The 20,596-nt window shown below is 42.3% G+C and overlaps 1 protein-coding gene across 20 annotated transcripts in view; it reads right to left on the bottom strand.

The window, feature by feature from the left end:
• LOC118394360 (netrin-G1-like) overlaps nucleotides 1-19,781 on the bottom strand; it is a 170,226-nt gene extending 150,445 nt beyond the window's left edge. For 19 of the 20 annotated variants that reach the window (XR_008064821.1, XR_008064823.1, XR_008064824.1 and 16 more), the window contains exon 1: nucleotides 19,434-19,781. The gene's annotated coding sequence lies outside the window, so the exon portion shown is untranslated. Of the gene's footprint in view, nucleotides 1-18,356; nucleotides 18,637-19,433 lie in introns of those variants that run through there. The other variant, XM_052463131.1, reaches the window with a different exon arrangement.
• Between the last annotated feature and the right edge of the window lie 815 nt (nucleotides 19,782-20,596).

Raw genomic sequence — 20,596 nt, 5'->3', positions numbered from 1 at the left:
CTGTGAGTATAACATAACTTATTTAAAAGGCGAAACCCCGAGGACAAACCATACAGATTGTTTTATTTTTTGAGGTCACTCTCTTTTCAATGAGTTTTCATTGGGAATCGAGATTTCTCAGGGATGTTCGTGCAGTTCCTATCGCTTCCACTGGATGTCAACAGTCTTTAGAAATTGGTTGAGGTTATTCCTTTGTGTAATGAAGAAGTACGGTCATCTTGAACGAGGGTCACTTGAAGTGTACTGTTAAGAGGCGTGTGACCAGAAATCTAGCTTCAGTTTGTTTTCCTCCTGTATTGAACACAGATCATCCCGTCTTCAGTTTGATTGATTATTGACGTAAAAAAATACCTAAAGTTGTATTACAAAAGTAGTTTGAAATGTTTTGGCAAAGTTAACAGGTAACTTTTGAGATCATTTGTAGTAACGATGCTCAAGTTGGAATCAGTGTTTATCTGGATCAAACGCTCCAAATAAATGGACATTGTGGAGATATATCGACGGAATTAATCAAACAAAAGGACCATTTGTGATGTTCATGGGACATATTGGTGTGCCAACAAAAGAAGCTCGTCAAAGGTAAGGCATTAATTATATTTTTATTTCTGCGTTTTGTGTCGTGCCTGCAGGGTTGTAATATGGTTTCTCTCTTTGTTTATGGAGGTGCTATCCTCAGAAAATATCATTGTTTGCTTTCGCCGAAAAGCCTTTTTGAAATCTGATATGTTGGCCGGATTCACAACAAGTGTAGCTTTAATTGATTTGATGAAAGTTTGATTTTTATAGTAATTTATTTGAATTTGGCGCTCTGCATTTTCCCTGGCTTCTGGCCAGGTGCGACGCTAGCCTCCAAATGAGCTTCAATGCAATACAACACTCCTTCCGTTGCCTCTAACTGCTCTTAAATGGTAGTAAAACTAAATGCATGCTCTTCAACCGATTGCCGCCCACACCCGCCCACCCGACGAGCATCACTACTCTGGACGGTTCTGACTTAGAATATGTGGACAACTACAAATACCTAGGCATCTGGTTAGACTGTAAACTCTCCTTCCAGACTCACATTGAGCATCTCCAATACAAAATCAAATCTAGAATTGGCTTCCAATTTCGCAACAAAGCCTCTATCACTCATGATGCCAAACATACCCTCGTAAAACTGGCTATCCTACCGATCCTCGACTTCGGAGATGTCATTTACAAAATAGCCTCCAACACTCTACTTAGCAAATTGGATGAAGTCTATCACAGTGCCATCTATTTTGTCATCAAATCCCCATATACTACCCACCACTGCGACCTGTATGCTCTCATTGGCTGGCCCTCGCTACATATTCGCCACCAAACCCACTGGCTCCAGGTCATCTATAAGTCTTTGCTAGGTAAAGCCCCGTCTTATCTCAGCTCACTGGTCACCATAGCAACACCCACCCGTAGTACGTGCTTCAGCAGGTATATTTCACTTTTCATCCCCAAAGCCATCACCTCCTTCGGTCGCCTTTCCTTCCAGTTCTCTGCTGCCAATGACTGGAACGAATTGTATAAATGACTGAAGTTGGAGACTTATATCTACCTCATTAACTTTAAGCGTCAGCTGTCAGAGCAGCCAACCGATCACTGCACCTGCCCATCTGTAAATAGCCCATCTGTAAATAGCACACCCAACTTCCTCATCCCCATATTGTTATTTTTTTGTTTATTTGCTCTTCTGCACCCCAGTATCTCTACTTGCACATCATCATCTGCACATCTATCACGCCAGTGGTAATGCTAAATTGTAATTATTTTGCCATTATTTCCTATTTATTGCCTTACCTCCCTAATCTTACTACATTTGCACACACAGTACATATACTTTTCAATTGTGTTATTGACTGTACGTTTGTTTATTCCATGTGTAACTCTGTGTTGTTGTTTTTGTCGCGCTGCTTTGCTTTATCTGGCCATGTCGCAGTTGTAAATGAGAACATGTTCTCAACTGGTCCTTCTGTAGCTCAGTTGGTAGAGCATGGCGCTTGTAACGCCAGGGTAGTGGGTTCGATTCCCGGGACCACCCATACGTAGAATGTATGCACACATGACTGTAAGTCGCTTTGGATAAAAGCATCTGCTAAATGGCATATATTATTATTATATATTAACTGGCCTACCTGGTTAAAAGGCTAGGGGGCTAAATGGCATATATTATTATTATATATTAACTGGCCTACCTGGTTAAAAGGCTAGGGGGCAGTATTCGGAAGTTCGGATGACTGACGTGCCCAAAGTAAACTCCCTTTTACTCAGAAGCTCAGAAGCTAGGATATGCATATAATTGGTAGATTGGATAGACAACACTCGGACGTTTCCAAAACTGTTAAAATAATGTCTGTGAGTATAACAGAACTGATATGGCAGGCGAAAACCCGAGGAGAATCCATCCGGACATGTTTTTGTTTTAGGTCACAGGCCATTCAAATGCTTGTCTATGGAATATTCAATGGAATTCCTCCCAGATTGCAGTTCCGATGGCTTCCACTAGACGTCAACCATCTTTAGAAAGGGTTCCAGGCTTGTTTTTTGAAAAATGAGTTAGTAGTTGTAGTTTTTCAAAGTGGCTCTCATTTTGACTGTAGTCTTGCGGCACCTCGTTATTTATCTCCGGTATTGAACATATTACATTCTGTCTTAAATTGTTTTGTTTATTTACATATTAAGGTACCTGAGGATTGTTAGAAACGTTGTTTGACTTGTTTGGACGAAGTTTATCGGTAACTTTTGAGATGGCTTTTTCTGCATGTTGAACGAGTGGAACGGGTGGATTACTGAATGCAACACGCAAACTGAACTGGGATATAAAGAAGGACTTTATCGAACAAACCACTATTTGTTGTGTAGCTGGGACCCTTGGAATTGCAAACAGAGGAAGATCTTCAAAGGTAAGTGATTTATTTTATCACTATTTCTGATTTTTGTGAAGCCTCTGCTGGTTTGGACAATGTTTTTAATGCTGGTGTATGCAGGGCGCTGTCCTCAGATAATCGCACGGTGTGCTTTCGCCGTAAAGCCTTTTTGAAATCTGACACAGCGGCTGGATTAACCTCATAGTCTGCCCCATCCCGCATGCGGTCGCGTTACTACAGCCTCAAGCTCATTACCATAACGCAACGTTAGCGATTTCTAAAAATCGCAAATGAAATGAAATAAATATGCCTGCTCTCAAGCTTATCCTTTTCTTAACAATCCTGTCGTCTCAGATTTTCAAACTAAGCTTTAGAACCAGAGAAAATCAATAATTTGTGTAAGAGTGGTGATAGCTAGCTTAGCATTTAGCGTTAGCATTTAGCACGCAACATATTCACAAAAACCAGCAAAGGGATCAAATAAAATAATTTACCTTTGAAGAACTTCAGATGTTTCAATGAGGAGACTCTCAGTTACATAGCAGATGTCCAGTTTTTCCTGAAAGATTCTTGTGTAGGACACAACGTTCCGTTTGTTACTATGCATTTGGCTACCGAAACTAACCGAAAATTCAGTCAACTACACGTCAAACTTTTTCCGAATTAACTCCATAATATCGACTGAAACATGGAAAACGTTGTTTGAATCAATCCTCAAGGTGTTTTGTCATATATCTCTTCATTGAAATGCCGTCCCTGGAAGCCTGCATTCTTCTCTGATTCGGATGGAAAAATACTGGTAGCTGACTTTTGCGCACCAATTTCCACGCAGACACCGTGCGGGACACTTGGCAATTGTAGTCTCTTATGGTCAATCTTCCAATGATATGCCTACAAATACGTCACAATGCTGCAGACACCTTGGGAAACGATAGAAAGTGTCCGTTCATTCCTGTCGCATTCACAGCCATATAAGGCGATCATGGAAAACGTAGCTTCAGAAATCCCGTTCATTTCCTGGGCGCTCAAACATCTTGGTTTTGCCTGAAGCTTTTGTTCAACGGCACTCACAGTGAAAATCTTTGCAGTTCTGGAAACGTCAGAGTGTCTTCTTTCCAAAACTATCAATTCCAAGCATAGTCGAGCATCTTTTCGTGACAAAATATTGCGCTTAAAACGGGCACGTCTTTTTATCCAAAAATGAAATAATGCCCCTAGTGGACTAACAGGTTAACAAGAAGTTATGGTTTTAAACGATGTAAAACACTTGTATTTTCATGAATGTTTAGAGGTTATTAAATAAAGGTGAACTAAAAATACATTGAAAAAAAAGTATAAATATCTAATTTACATAAGTAGTCACACCCCTGAGTGTTAGCATCACCTTTGACAGCAATTACAGCTGTGAGTTTCTCTGGGTAAGTCTTTAAGAGCTTTACACACCTGGATTGTACAATATTTACACACCATACTTTTTAAAGTCTTGCCACAGATTTTCAGGATGATTTAAATCAAAACTATAACTAGATCACTCAGAAACATTCAATTTTGTCTTGGTAAGAAAAATATTGAGCCTTGTGTTTTAGGTTAATTGTCCTGCTGAAAGGTGAATTCATCTCCCAGTGTCTAGTGGAAAGCAAACTGAAACAGGTTTTCCACTAGGACGTTGCCTGTGCTTAGCTCTACTCATTTTATTTCACACTAAAAAAACAACCTAGTCCTTGACGATGACAAGCATACCCATAACATGATGCAGCCACCACTATGCTTGAACATATCAAGAGTGGTACTCAATCAATACTGAGTTCAATAAACTTTATTTATATTGTTGAATTTTGTTCTAATGTTTTATTCTGTTCTACTGGCTGCACTGTCTGCAATGTGGATTTTTCTCAGCCCAACAGAAGTCTCTCTCTGATAGGAAGCAAGCTGATTTTAGAGTCTCCTCTCAGCCCAACAGAAGTCTCTCTCTGGTAGGAAGCAAGCTGATTTTAGAGTCTCCTCTCAGCCCAACAGAAGTCTCTCTCTGGTAGGAAGCAAGCTGATTTTAGAGAGTCTCCTCTCAGCCCAACAGAAGTCTCTCTCTGGTAGGAAGGGAGCTGACTTCATAGAGTCTCCTCTCAGCCCAACAGAAGTCTCTCTCTGGTAGGAAGCAAGCTGATTTTAGAGAGACTCCTCTCAGCCCAACAGAAGTCTCTCTCCGGTAGGAAGGGAGCTGACTTCATAGAGTCTCCTCTCAGCCCAACAGAAGTCTCTCTCTGGTAGGAAGCAAGCTGATTTTAGAGTCTCCTCTCAGCCCAACAGAAGTCTCTCTCTGGTAGGAAGCAAGCTGATTTTAGAGAGACTCCTCTCAGCCCAACAGAAGTCTCCCTCTGGTAGGAAGGGAGCTGACTTCATAGAGTCTCCTCTCAGCCCAACAGAAGTCTCTCTCTGGTAGGAAGCAAGCTGACTTTAGAGAGTCTCCTCTCAGCCCAACAGAAGTCTCCCTCTGGTAGGAAGGGAGCTGACTTCATAGAGTCTCCTCTCAGCCCAACAGAAGTCTCTCTCTGGTAGGAAGGGAGCTGACTTCATAGAGTCTCCTCTCAGCCCAACAGAAGTCTCCCTCTGGTAGGAAGGGAGCTGACTTCATAGAGTCTCCTCTCAGCCCAACAGAAGTCTCTCTCTGGTAGGAAGCAAGCTGATTTTAGAGAGACTCCTCTCAGCCTAACAGAAGTCTCCCTCCGGTAGGAAGGGAGCTGACTTCATAGAGTCTCCTCTCAGCCCAACAGAAGATAATCTCCTTTTCTTTCACATGCACCTTCAGCCATAACAAGCCTATATGCAGCCCAAATCATATTGATAAATATTCTGAGATGCAAGTCGTTAAGTGCTCAAATGCGTATAGATTCTTGGATCAATTAACAACACGAAACATTAAAGTGAACTTACATCTGCCTGCATGTTTTAATTCAGCCTGAGATGAGACGGGGGGGCTGGGGCTGTCATAAAGCCCTTTTGTGGGTGGGGGAAAACTAATTCTGATTGGCTGGGCCTGGCTGCCAAGTTGGTGGGCCTATGCCTTCCAAGGCTCAATAATTACGGTCAAATAGGTTATTTCCATTGACTTTTTCCTTATACGAAATGTAACTTGAAATTGCTGCAATGTTGCGTTTATATTTTAGTTCCAGCACCTAACTCAGGTTACTGGGCAGACTGAGCTGGCAAATGCGTGTTGTCTGGCTGATGAATGCCATCATAAGACTGTAAATTGCCCCCCAGCTTTACTTGGCCAACACCCAAACCTCTCCTATGAGCCAGAGCCAGTCAGAGTGTGATCTATTGGCAGGGAACACAGAAGTGGCCCCATTGCCTGTCCCCTCGCTCTCTCTCTCTGCTGCTGTTTCTCTCTCCTTCCCCCTCTCTCTATTTCTCTCTTCCTCCCTCTCTCTATTTCTCTCTTGCTCCCTCTATTTCTCTCTTCCTCCCTCTCTCTCTTTCTACTTCTCTGCCTCCCCCTCTCTCTATTTCTCTCTGCCTCCCTCTCTCTATTTCTCTCTGCCTCCCTCTCTCTCTATTTCTCTCTGCCTCCCTCTCTCTATTTCTCTCTGCCTCCCTCTCTCTATTTCTCTCTGCCTCCCTCTCTCTATTTCTCTCTGCCTCCCTCTCTCTATTTCTCTCTGCCTCCCTCTCTCTCTATTTCTCTCTGCCTCCCTCTCTCTATTTCTCTCTGCCTCCCTCTCTCTCTATTTCTCTCTGCCTCCCTCTCTCTATTTCTCTCTGCCTCCCTCTCTCTCTATTTCTCTCTGCCTCCCTCTCTCTATTTCTCTCTGCCTCCCTCTCTCTATTTCTCTCTGCCTCCCTCTCTCTATTTCTCTCTGCCTCTCTCTCTCTCTACTTCTCTGCCTCTCTCTCTCTCTCTCTCTACTTCTCTGTCTCCCTCTCTACTTCTGCCTCTCTCTACTTCTGCCTCTCTCTCTCTCTACTTCTCTGCCTCCCCCTCTCTACTTCTCTGCCTCCCCCTCTCTACTTCTCTGCCTCCCCTCTCTACTTCTCTGCCTCTCTCTCTCTCTCTACTTCTCTGCCTCTCTCTCTCTCTCTACTTCTCTGCCTCTCTCTCTCTCTACTTCTCCGCCTCTCTCTCTCTCTACTTCTCTGCCTCCCCCTCTCTCTTCTCTGCCTCCCCCTCTCTACTTCTCTGCCTCTCTCGCTCTATTTCTCTGCCTCTCTCTCTCTCTGCTTCTCTGCCTCCCCCTCTCTACTTCTCTGCCTCTCTCTCTCTCGCTCTATTTCTCTGCCTCTCTCTCTCTCTATTTCTCTGCCTCTCTCTCTCTCTCTCTACTTCTCTGCCTCCCCCTCTCTACTTCTCTGCCTCTCTCTCTCTACTTCTCTGCCTCCCTCTCTCTATTTCTCTATTTCTCTGCCTCCCTCTCTCTCTATTTCTCTGCCTCCCTCTCGTTCTCTCTATTTCTCTGCCTCCCTCTCGTTCTCTCTATTTCTCTGCCTCCCTCTCGTTCTCTCCATTTCTCTGCCTCCCTCTCGTTCTCTCCATTTCTCTGCCTCCCTCTCGTTCTCTCTATTTCTCTGCCTCTATTTCTCTGCCTCCCTCTCGCTCTCTCCATTTCTCTGCCTGCCTCCCTCTCGCTCTCTCTATTTCTCTGCCTGCCTCCCTCTCTATTTCTCTGCCTGCCTCCCTCTCGTTCCCTCTATTTCTCTGCCTCCCTCTCGTTCCCTCTATTTCTCTGCCTCCCTCTCGTTCCCTCTATTTCTCTGCCTCCCTCTCGTTCTCTCTATTTCTCTGCCTCCCTCTCGTTCTCTCTATTTCTCTGCCTCCCTCTCGTTCTCTCTATTTCTCTGCCTCTCTATTTCTCTCTATTTCTCTCTATTTCTCTGCCTCCCTCTCGTTCTCTCTATTTGTCTGCCTCCCTCTCGCTCTCTCCATTTCTCTGCCTGCCTCCCTCTCGCTCTCTCTATTTCTCTGCCTGCCTCCCTCTCGCTCTCTCTATTTCTCTGCCTGCCTCCCTCTCGCTCTCTCTATTTCTCTGCCTGCCTCCCTCTCGCTCTCTCTATTTCTCTGCCTGCCTCCCTCTCGCTCTCTCTATTTCTCTGCCTGCCTCCCTCTCGCTCTCTCTATTTCTCTGCCTGCCTCCCTCTCGCTCTCTCTATTTCTCTGCATGCCTCCCTCTCGCTCTCTCTATTTCTCTGCCTGCCTCCCTCTCGCTCTCTCTATTTCTCTGCCTGCCTCCCTCTCGCTCTCTCTATTTCTCTGCCTGCCTCCCTCTCTCTATTTCTCTGCCTGCCTCCCTCTCGCTCTCTCTATTTCTCTGCCTGCCTCCCTCTCGCTCTCTCTATTTCTCTGCCTGCCTCCCTCTCGCTCTCTCTATTTCTCTGCCTGCCTCCCTCTCGCTCTCTCTATTTCTCTGCCTGCCTCCCTCTCGCTCTCTCTATTTCTCTGCCTGCCTCCCTCTCGCTCTCTCTATTTCTCTGCCTGCCTCCCTCTCGCTCTCTCTATTTCTCTGCCTGCCTCCCTCTCGCTCTCTCTATTTCTCTGCCTGCCTCCCTCTCACTCTCTCTATTTCTCTGCCTGCCTCCCTCTCACTCTCTCTATTTCTCTGCCTGCCTCCCTCTCGCTCTCTCTATTTCTCTATTTCTCTGCCTCCTTCTCTCTCTCTATTTTTCTCTGCCTTTCTCTAACTCTCTGTCTCTGTGCTCCTCTTACTCTCTGTCACTCTCTTCTGCCTACCTAGTATCACAGTGGTGGGGTGGTTTTCAGTTTTCCAAATGATTCATAGTTATCCGCCCATGGAAAAAAGTCTATCTGCGGTGATGATGCCTGCTGTAGACTCAGACAGCCAACACCAGATATGTATGAGAGCTCCCTGTGCATTATTGAAAACTCTTTTCCTGAAGGGCTAACATACTGCACACACACACACACACACACACACTGGCCATTAATGTCCAACAGGCTACTTTCGCCAATATTTCAAATGATTAAGTAGTGATGGGAAACCGAGGCTCTCTGAAGGCTTTTAGGTGCTTTTTGACCAAATTGTGTGGGGGAAAAAACAGTTAATTACTCTGAGCTTCATTATCTGTTCACGATGCGCAGTAGTGACATCTGCTGGGCAGCAATACACCGCAGCAATACACCGCAGCAACACACCGCAGCAATACACCGCAGCAATACACCGCAGCAATACACCGCAGCAATACACCGCAGCAATACACAGCAGCAATACACAGCGATGTGTTATCTGATACAGATATTTCTTTCTCAGTTGTTTTCATTTTAAGACTTTGGAGCAGCGGTCAGTTGTTGACTGATTATAGTATTACTATAATATATATATATATATATATTATAGTAGCCTATAATTATATATTATCCTCTAATTATATATTATATTAGCCTATAATTGTATATTATCCTATAATTATATATTATATTATAGTAGCCTATAATTATATTATCCTATAATTATATATTATAGTAGCCTATAATGTTATTGTAGCCTATAAATATATATTACCCTATATTTATATATTATATTATCCTATAATTATATATTATATTATTGTAGCCTATAATTATATATTATATTATCCTATAATTGTATATTATAGTAGCCTATAACTATATATTATATTATCCTATAATTATATGATATATTAAATTATAGTAGCCTATAACTATATATTATATGATCCTATAATTATATATTGTAGTAGCCTATAATTATATTTTATAGTAGCCTATAATTATATAATATATATTATAGTAGCCTATAATTATATATTATATTATAGTGGCCTATAATTATATTATATTATAGTAGCCTATAATCATATATTATAGTAGCCTATAATGAATTGAAATATCAGGTTTGCATCTTACATCATGCTTCCCTTTTTCGCCGTCAAGTTGACAATTTAAAAAAAACTGAATCTATGTCATTATTTACGATGCTTAAGACAGAAACTTACTATACTAAATTAAATACATTTTTTTGAACAACAATGCAGAAAGAACAATTTTATAAATAGTGTGCCTTCGGTGGAATTCAACTACATACCCTAACGTCCCCGAATGTTCCCTACCCGCTAAGCTAACGTCCGTGAATGTTCCCTACCCGCTAAGCTAACGTCCCTGAATGTTCCCTACCCGCTAAGCTAACGTCCCTGAATGTTCCCTACCCGTTAAGCTAACGTCCCTGAATGTTCCCTACCCGCTAAGCTAACGTCCCTGAATGTTCCCTACTCGCTAAGCTAACGTCCCCGAATGTTGCCTACCCGCTAAGCTAACGTCCCCGAATGTTCCCTACCCGCTAAGCTAACGTCCCTGAATGTTCCCTACCCGCTAAGCTAACGTCCCTGAATGTTCCCTACCCGCTAAGCTAACGTCCCTGAATGTTCCCTACTCGCTAAGCTAATGTCCCCGAATGTTGCCTACCCGCTAAGCTAACGTCCCTGAATGTTCCCTACTCGCTAAGCTAACGTCCCCGAATGTTCCCTACCCGCTAAGCTAACATCCCTGAATGTTCCCTACCCGCTAAGCTAACGTCCCTGAATGTTCCCTACCCGCTAAGCTAACGTCCCTGAATGTTCCTTACCCGCTAAGCTAACATTGGGCGGCAGGGTAGCCTAGTGGTTAGAGCGTTGGACTAGTAAACGGAATGTTCCCTACCCGCTAAGCTAACGTTGGGCAGCAGGGTAGCCTAGTGGTTAGAGCGTTGGACTAGTAACCAGAATGTTCCCTACCCGCTAAGCTAACGTTGGGCAGCAGGGTAGCCTAGTGGTTAGAGCGTTGGAATAGTAACCGGAATGTTCCGTACCCGCTAAGCTAACGTTGGGCAGCAGGGTAGCCTAGTGGTTAGAGCGTTGGAATAGTAACCGGAATGTTCCCTACCCGCTAAGCTAACGTTGGGCAGCAGGGTAGCCTAGTGGTTAGAGCGTTGGACTAGTAACCGGAATGTTCCCTACCCGCTAAGCTAACGTTGGGCAGCAGGGTAGCCTAGTGGTTAGAGCATTGGACTAGTAACCGGAATGTTCCCTACCCGCTAAGCTAACGTTGGGCAGCAGGGTAGCCTAGTGGTTAGAGCGTTGGACTAGTAACCGGAATGTTCCGTACCCGCTAAGCTAACGTTGGGCAGCAGGGTAGCCTAGTGGTTAGAGCGTTGGACTAGTAACCGGAATGTTCCCTACCCGCTAAGCTAACGTTGGGCAGCAGGGTAGCCTAGTGGTTAGAGCGTTGGACTAGTAACCGGAATGTTCCGTACCCGCTAAGCTAACGTTGAGGTGAAACTTATCGTTCAAATATCCTAACTATATTTGCAGGTGCCCAGCAGAGGTCGATGTGTGAAAGCAGCTTGAAAATCCGGGAAAGAAACACCGGAACCACGGCATAAATCACACACGGTTTGAAAAAGCCTGTGATCAGACGAAACTTTGGACGTCAGTAATGACGTACTTGTGATAAAGTGATGCATCGACACACTGCTTTTTTTATTTCGACACATGACTCGGAGCTCCTGTATCAAACATAACATCACTATTCAATCAGAACTCAGGCAGTATCACTCCTCTAAGAGGACAGACATTCAGCACCTCAGACATCCAGCCCTGTCTATAACCTATAAAACCCCTGTCCAGCCAGTATGAGACACCCCCCCCCCCCAAAAAAAACCCATATTAAAATCATGTATCTTTAATCTCTCCGTGTTTAATAATTGTCCTTCAATTTGCAAGAGGCTGACCATGTCCCCGAAGAAAACATCCGAAAGAGCGACACAGTGCCCCCTCTGTCTATGTACAGCGCTTTCGGAAAGTATTCTGACCACTCCCTTTTTTCCACAGTTTGTGACCTTACAGCCTTATTCTAAAATGGATGAAATAATTTTTTTCTCTGATCAATCTACACACAATACACCATAATGTATCACAATACACCATAATGACATCACAATACACCATAATGATGTCACAATAAACCAGAATGACAACATTTGTGACCAACCAGCTCGAGTCGGTCTTATGTAGCCAAATTTGAAACATTGTTTTTTTACGTTAGGTAAAAGTAGAGGATCAGAGCTAGAAAATAGTTTATCATACACTACAGTTGAGGAACAATGGGAAAGTAATTACGCTTTGAAAGTTGATAAATGAGTAATCTCACCTTTGAGAAAACGGCCTATGAATATTTTGGTACCTACTGGAGAGCTCTTTGTCTACACCCGTTCAGCATCGTTCACAACCTTTGAAGCTTAAGCCCCACCCATCTCTTTAAGGGTTGGTCCGAGTGTTCTGTCCTAACAACCATATCGCTCCCGGTAACGGGATCTCAGCCATAACAAGTTAATAACAAAAGGTTCAAATAGTGATGCGGGACAAACAGTTGAAGTAGGAAGTTTACATACACCTTAGCCAAATACCTTTAAACTCAGTTTTTCACAATTACTGACATTTAATCCTAGTAAAAAGTCTGTCTTAGGTCAGTTAGGATCACCACTTTATTTTAAGAATGTGAAATGTCAGAATAATAGCAGAGAGAATGATTTATTTCAGCTTTTATTTATTTATTCACATTCCCACTGGGTCAGAAGTTTACATACACTCAATTAGCATTTGGTAGCATTGCCTTTAAATTGTTTCACTTGGGTCAAATGTTTAGGGTAGCCTCCCACAAGCTTCCCACAATAAGTTGGGTGTATTTTTGGCCCATTCCTCCTGACAGAACCAGTGTAACTGAGTCAGATTTGTAGGCCTCCTAGCTCACACAAGCTTTTTCAGTTCTGCACACAAATGTTCTATAGGATTGAGGTCAGGGCTTTGTGATGGCCACTCCAATACCTTGACTTTGTTGTCCTTAAGCCATATCTTTGGAAGTATGCTTGGTGTCATTGTCCATTTGGAAGACCGATTTGCAACCAAGCTTTAACTTCCTGACTGATGTGTTGAGATGTTGCTTCAATATATACACATAATTTTCCTTCCTCATGATGCCATCTATTTTGTGAGGTGCACCAGTCCCTCTTGCAGCAAAGCACCCCCACAACATGATGCTGCCACCCCCATGCTTCACAGTTGGGGATGGTGTTCTTCGGCTTGCAAGCATCCCCATTTATCCTCCGAACATAACAATAGTCATTATGGACAAACAGGTATATTTTTGTTTCATCAGACCAGAGGACATTTCTCCATAAAGTACGATCTTTGTCCTCATGCGCAGTTGCAAACCGTAATCTGGCTTTTTTATAGCGGTTTTGGAGCAGTGGCTTCATCCATGGTGAGCGGCCTTTCAGGTTATGTCGATATAGGACTCGTTTTACTGTGGATGTAGATACTTTTGTACCTGTTTCCTCCAGCATCTTCACAAGGTCCTTTGCTGTTGTTCTGGAATTGATTTGCACTTCTCGCACCAAAGTACTTTCATCTCTAGGAGACAGAACTCGTCTCCTTCCTGAGCGGCATGACGGCTGCGTGGTCCAATGCTGTTTATACTTGCGTACTATTGTTTGTACAGATGAACTTGGTACCTTCAGGCGTTTCAAAATTGCTCCCTAGGATGAACCAGACTTTTTTTTTCTGAGGTCTTGGCTGATTTATTTTGATTTTCCCATGAAGTCAAGCAAAGAGGCTGAAGGTAGGTCATGAAATACATCTACAGGTACACCTCCAATTTACTCAAATTATGTCAATTCTAAATCTACATTTTCAGCTTGGAAAATGTTCTGGAATTTTCCAAGCTGTTTAAAGGCACAGTCAACTTAGTGTATGTAAACTTCTGACCCACTGGAATTGTGATAAAGTGAATTATAAGTGAAATAATCTGTCTGTAAGCAATTGTTGGAAAAATGACATCTGCACAAAATAGATGTCCTAACCAAACTTGCCAAAACTATAGTTTGTTAACTAGAAGTTTATGGAGTGGTTAAAAAAACAAGTTTTAATGACTCCAACCTAAGTGCATGTAAACTTACGACTTCAACTGTACGTGTGTGTGTGTGTGTGTGTGTGTGTGTGTGTGTGTGTAGGCCCTAAAACATTTCCTGAAACAAGTTTAAAGTTTTCAAGTTCATAAAAAATAAAAACATAAACGTATTTACATTAGTATTCAGACCCATTGATCTGAGATTCAACATTGAGCTCAGGTGCATCGTGTTTCTATTGATCATCCTTGAGATTTTTCTACAACTTGATTGGAGTCCACCTGTGGTATATTCAATTGTTTGGACATGATTTGGAAAGGCATAAAACTGTCTATATGAAAGGTCCCACAGTTGACACTGCCTGTCAGAGCAAAAACCAAACCACGAGATCAAAGGAAATGTCCATAGAACTCAGAGACAGGATTGTGTCAAGATCTGGGGAAGGGTACCAAAACATTTCTGCAGCATTGAAGGTCCCCAGGAACACAGTGGGCTCCATCATTCTTCAATGGAAGAAGTTTGGAACCACCAAGACTCTTTCGAGAGCTGGCCGCCTGGCCAAACTAAAAAAAAATCGGGGGAGAAGGGCCTTGGTCAGGGAGGTGGCTAAAGACCCGATAGTCACTCTGACAGAGCTCCAAAATTCCTCTGTGGAGATGGGAGAACCTTCCAGAAGGACAAACTTCCCTGCAGCACTCCACCAATAAGGCCTTTATGGTAGAGTGGCCAGACAGAAGTCACTCCTCAGTAAAAGGCACATGACAGCCCGCTTGGAGTTTGCCAAAGGCACCAAATGGACTCTCAGGCCATGAGAATCAAGATTATCTGGTCTGATGAAACCAAGATTGAACTCTTTGCCCTGAATGCAAAGCATCATGTCTGGGGGAAACCTGGCACCATCACTTTGGTGAATCATCGTGGTGGCAGCATCATGCTGTGGGGATGTTTTTCATCGACAGGGACTGGAAGTCTAGTCAGGATCGAGAGAAAGATTAACAGAGCAAAGTACAGAGAGATCCTTGATGAAAACCTTCTCCAGAGCTCTCAGGACCTCAGACTGGAGCGAAGGTTCACCTGCCAACAGGACAAAGACCCTAAGCACACAGCCAAGACATCGCAGTAGTGGCTTCAGTCTCTGAATATCCTCAAGTGGCCCAGCCAGAGCCCGGACTTGAACCCGGTGGAAAATCTCTGGAGAGACCTGAAAATATCTGTGCAGCGATGCTCCCCATCCAACCTGACAGAGCTTGAGAGGATCTGCAGAGAAGAATGGAAGAAACTCCCCAAATACAGGTGTACCAAGCTTGTAGCGTCATACCCAAGAAGATGTAAGGCTGTAATCGCTGCCAAAGGTGCTTCAACAAAGTACTGAGTGAATGGTCTGAATACTTACAATACCAGTCAAAAGTTTGGACACACCTACTCATTCAAGGGTTTTTCTTTCTTTCTTTTTATTATTTTCCACATTGTAGAATAATAGTGAAGACATCAAAACTATGAAATAACACATATGGAATCATGTAGTAACCAAAAAAGTGTTAAACAAATCAAAATCTATTTTATATTTGAGATTCTTCAAAGTAGCCACCCAAAACTCTACAAAGATGACCATGATGCATTTCAGGACAAATAACAATCAAATGTTTAACTCTCATGAAAAAAATGTGCTAGCAAACAGCACGCTAGCTAAATAGCCATGAATGTTGCATGTGTGTTTCGACCTGTCTCCATATTAATATAGTAAGTTCACAGTTATTTTTTGGTATTTTTACGAGTCATGAACGTGTCTGGTGGGAATAGACAAAAAAACAAAAAACAGATGAAACGTCTAAAACCTAAAACGTCAGTGTTTAAAACTTAAACATTAGGTATTTAGATTAGCCAATAAGTGTCCTCATTTTATTACACAAGCGTTTCAGAATGCAAGATTAAACGTGATAGTCAGTTTCCAACCAGATTTTAAACACTAATGTTTCCTTTCCCATCGTCCTGCTTAAAGAGTGCTTTTAGAGTCATTAGAAATATATATATATATATATATATATATATATATATATATATAATAATAATAATATATATGCCATTTATCAGACGCTTTTATCCAAAGCGACTTACAGTCATGTGTGCTTACATTCTACGTATGGGTGGTCCCGGGGATCGAACCCACTACCCTGGCGTTACAAGCACCATGCTCTACCAACTGAGCTACAGAAGGACAGAAGGACCACAGAAATGGATGTGATCTCCCTTGTTATTCAGATCGGTGTTAGGAATGTTTGTCACCTTACCTACATCTCAGCCCAACTGGACGTTTGATTAAAGAAACCTTTTCAACAGCGTGTTGTTGTTGTTGTTGTTGTTGTTGTTTTTCAACTGTGTTGAGTTCATTTCCGTTTTCTCTTCTCAGAATGAAAAAGCAATCGGAGGGGTCTCATTATCATATTTCCCAGCATGCTTTGGTGTAGGTAGATTTTTTTATCGTTGGTTTTAATGTGTTTCCTCATGCACATTGATTAATGAAATGTGTCTTACAGCTATACAAAGATAAATAACTAAATATTTTCTAAACTAATCCAATTTGTAAGGGGTTGGACTTATTGTACCTGTTACTGAGATGGTTGCTTCAGTTTATATGGTTTAGGTAGTCTTGTCATGAAATACCTCACCATAGCAGTTATTCTGAGTGCAGGTTTTGGGTGATAAAATATAACAAATTAAATGGATATTCTCCCTCTGGCTGGATCCCTAGAGATGGGCAAATTAAGCATTGAGGCTTTCCAGCCAATTGTTTTTTGAAAATTAGGTTCTTTTTTTTTAGACTGTTTGAAACACAATTGTGGCAGCTACAGGTCAAAAAAGAATGTATAACAGCCAAATTATTATATAATTATAGTCTCACACGCCGTAGCACCGGTTTGTCTTTTACCGACACTAATACCAAAACCAATCAGGTGGTTTTTCAACAAAAAACAAACGTTTTGGAAGTCATTGATCATTGCTAAAGTTATACAGGCACACTGCTTTAAAGTAAACTGCTTAGCGATTACGACGCACCATATTGGAGCTGTCATTTGTGACCGAGACTTGTAAACGTTGTACTTTAAATAAAAAAAACTAGATGTACATTTCTTGATTGCTAGACATAGAAATAATATTATTTCTGTATGCATTTAAAATGAGGTGTAGTGGTGGCTGCAACTTTTCCTCCGCTCTGTTGTCCGTTGCATACGAGACAATATGGTTATGGAGAAGAAACTAGCATCTGTTTGGCAAGGAGTCTGGGAAGTCTGGCAAGGTGATAAGCCCCCCCCCAACACACACACACAACACAACACAATTAGTTCTCCAGTTTCAGTTAGTTGAGTAGAGGCTGTGTGTGTTTTGGTTCTATAAAGCTGTGTCCATCATAACATTCAGTCAATTAATGGAATTCATTATTGCACCATGAGATCAATGATCAGTTTTAAACATGTATTTTTCTCCTCTTTAAATGCTCATTATCTATTTCCCGTTGCACATATGACAGACAGTTGGTGATCGGAGCACGTCTCTGGAGCCGCTGACCCGGAGGAGAGTGTTATGAGTCCTGCTGTAAGACTCACTGCGGCCAGCACAAGCAGGGCAAACAAATGACTAAAAAGGAACGAGTCACTCAGACAAAAAAAAACAACGAATCACGACTCTCGAGCCGGTAAAAATAAAAAATAAAAGTAGTTCACAAACTGCACATTAGAAGTGTACTGTGACTTGCAGATCTGATGTGGTCCATGAGACTGGATTTTCAGCCCACAATGTCAAATATAACTACGCCATAACTAAAGTAAATTAAAGTAAAGTAAAAGGCATGACATGTATAACATGCGGACATAAAGGGATTGTTTTTAATTGAACCACAAGGCTTCAGGAATAAAAGTTACTGAACGCAACAACCATGTCTTTGTCGCTAACAAACAGTCATTTGGTGGGTATCGCTCACATTCACTCAAAAGGCATGCAGGGAAATATGCAAATATGGCTTTACACCCTAAGAGTGTTTAGTGTTAAAACCTAAAGGCATTGTGCTGAACAACCTGTTCATGTGTTTAAAAAGTGTTACAGCGAATAAACACTTTCTGATGTTTACAATATAAACACTGCGATGTAAAATTCTAAATTAATTTGATGCATTTACAAAGTGTTACCAAAGAAAAGCGTGTTTAGTTATGTGTTTAGTTAAGTGCCCTAGAATGGAGCTGTAGGCTAACTGTTTTTAAACATTCAACAAGTTCATTATGCAACCTCGTGTTTACCTTAGTTGATTAGAGTTGGTGTGCTGCAAGAGGTCATGGAGTAGATTGCAATATATGGTGTAGATGTTGGTACACGACCAGATTGGTCACATCTACATCTATAGCCGTATCACTACAATAACCAACCGAGTCATGCGTAAAGCGTACGTTTAGAAAGCAACAGACAGAGAAAACACCTCTCTCGCGCAAAAAAAAACATAGAAGATTAAAATAGCTAAAATAACCCGATAAATCGTCAGTTTTGGTATCAACTTCAAGATCTAAGATCTCTTTCCTCTCACCTTATGCAACCTCTTTCACTGAGAGCGAGGTTTTCAGGGAAATCCCGGGAGCACAAACTGCTTCTCTCCAAGTCTCTCTATTCCTGCTCAGACGAGTCTCCGGAGACAGGAATAACCCGGAGACACGGGAAACCTCCACGCTTATCCTTAATCATCTGTTTATTTTATGCAGCCGAGACGTCCACGCGGTTCATATATTGAGTCAGTCGACCATGCAGGCGTTCCTCAGGTCTCGGGATCTTTCTTGATAACCTCTTAAAACCACCTATCTCCGCTCTTTCTGCTCTCTGCGGGGCTTAGGGACAGAGCCACAGAGCTCGAGACAGATGGTATATTCGGAATGGGTAATTACGGGCTTTCCACTGTCTCTACCACTTGTCACTCCCCAATAAGAGTCTAGAATGGAGATAAGCAATCTGTTTTCCAAACGTGAGCTAATAGGAACGGGGATAACTATTATAGTTCAACACTTGTCTCTCCCATTCAGCTGGGTTCTAGAGATAACATTTTGCCAAATTCGAGAGATGCAATCAGCCGAGACATATGGATTTAGGATAGTATATGCCCGCTTTATGTGAACAATAATATGCATGGAGTAGCCTTGTCGAGGCTGAATTAGGGGATGAGGGTGTGGATATCCGCGCATTGGCATTCTTGTCATATTCTGTCAATCTATAAAAATGTGGAAAGGTCTATTTCACATGTGGTTTCCACTGAAGGTTCATGGGAATAGTAATATCTATATTTCAGAATAAAACCTCATAGTAATTTCTTACTATCGTCTGACAACTATTTTTTGAGTTTGTGTGAACCAAATGCAGTGTTTTTTTATGTGTAGTTATATTTAACTAACACTTGCTAATCTGTCATTTATACCAAAGTTCGATAATATGACAGATAAAGCAACACATGCATAAACAACTCTTCATCGACATATCAAGAGTAATAACGAATGACGTTGGTCAATGGACATTCTCTACTAATCATTTCACTCCATGTGTGAGACGCAGGAAGTGAAAACGCCTGTTATGCATTGTTCCTATATTCTAGAAGCCAATAAAGAAGTCAAGTACTTACCTTTCCTCTTTCCAAGTTCACCAGTCATTGAAATACATTTCAACGGGGACTCGGACCGTGCATAATGTGGTGACTTTTAAACGCTTTTGCGGGGCAGAGTAGAAGGATGCGGCGGAGCGGTAGTGGCTGCTTGTACGTGGCTCCCGCGGTGAGGAGTCATTGATGTCATACTTGCCCCTGCAGAGTGCCGAACAGTGGGGCAAACAAGTGTCGTGACGGGTCGGTTTGAGCAAGACGCTTAATGTTGGTGTATTGCCATGTCCGGGACCGGGAGATAGCACCGTAACCACACCCAATCGGAAGGTCAGCATCATGAACCAGTTGTGTCCATAGATTACTAATACACCGTTGGAACACTAAACTCACCTAGTGGATATACTAATTGACGTCATTATGGTAATCAATTTTGATCCAAGTCAAATGCTCCATATTGTGAAATCGGGTTTTGGGGATAATTGAAATCACATGTTATGGGCGCGAGAGAAATAATTATTTGAGTGTAAGGGACAGAGGATGGGCGCTAGGTAGGCCTACTCGATTTAAAGATTCCTTAAATGTGTTGAAATGAGATTGGTTAAAGTCATAGTTGGTTGCGAGGAATTGGGTTTATTAATTTAATTTTTACAAGTGTTTTCATTATTTGAACATTTTACAGAAGATAGGACACCAGGGCCAAGTATCGGGATAGCGAGTCCTATGGAGATACAATGGGAGGGAAATGCATGTTCTGTTAGCCCCAACCTCCGAATGTTTGTTCCTATTTTCTAAACGTTATGCTGCATGTGTTATGCAACAACAACAAACACGCTGTCACTGATAATTCACATCTAAACTGATCTGCATGTCGTTGTGGCAGTAAGGGGAAAACACTGCATGAAACTGATCTGCATGTCGTTGTGGCAGTAAGAGGAAAACCACTGCATGAAACTGATCTGCATGTCGTTGTGGCAGTAAGAGGAAAACCACTGCATGAAACTGATCTGCATGTCGTTGTGGCAGTAAGAGGAAAACCACTGCATGAAACTGATCTGCATGTCGTTGTGGCAGTAAGAGGAAAACCACTGCATGAAACTGATCTGCATGTCGTTGTGGCAGTAAGAGGAAAAACTGCATGAAACTGATCTGCATGTCGTTGTGGCAGTAAGAGGAAAACCACTGCATGA

This window comes from Oncorhynchus keta, chromosome 15, assembly GCF_023373465.1.
Source record: "Oncorhynchus keta strain PuntledgeMale-10-30-2019 chromosome 15, Oket_V2, whole genome shotgun sequence".
Classification (NCBI taxonomy): domain Eukaryota; kingdom Metazoa; phylum Chordata; class Actinopteri; order Salmoniformes; family Salmonidae; genus Oncorhynchus; species Oncorhynchus keta.
This window is presented reverse-complemented; position numbering and strand designations above follow the sequence as displayed.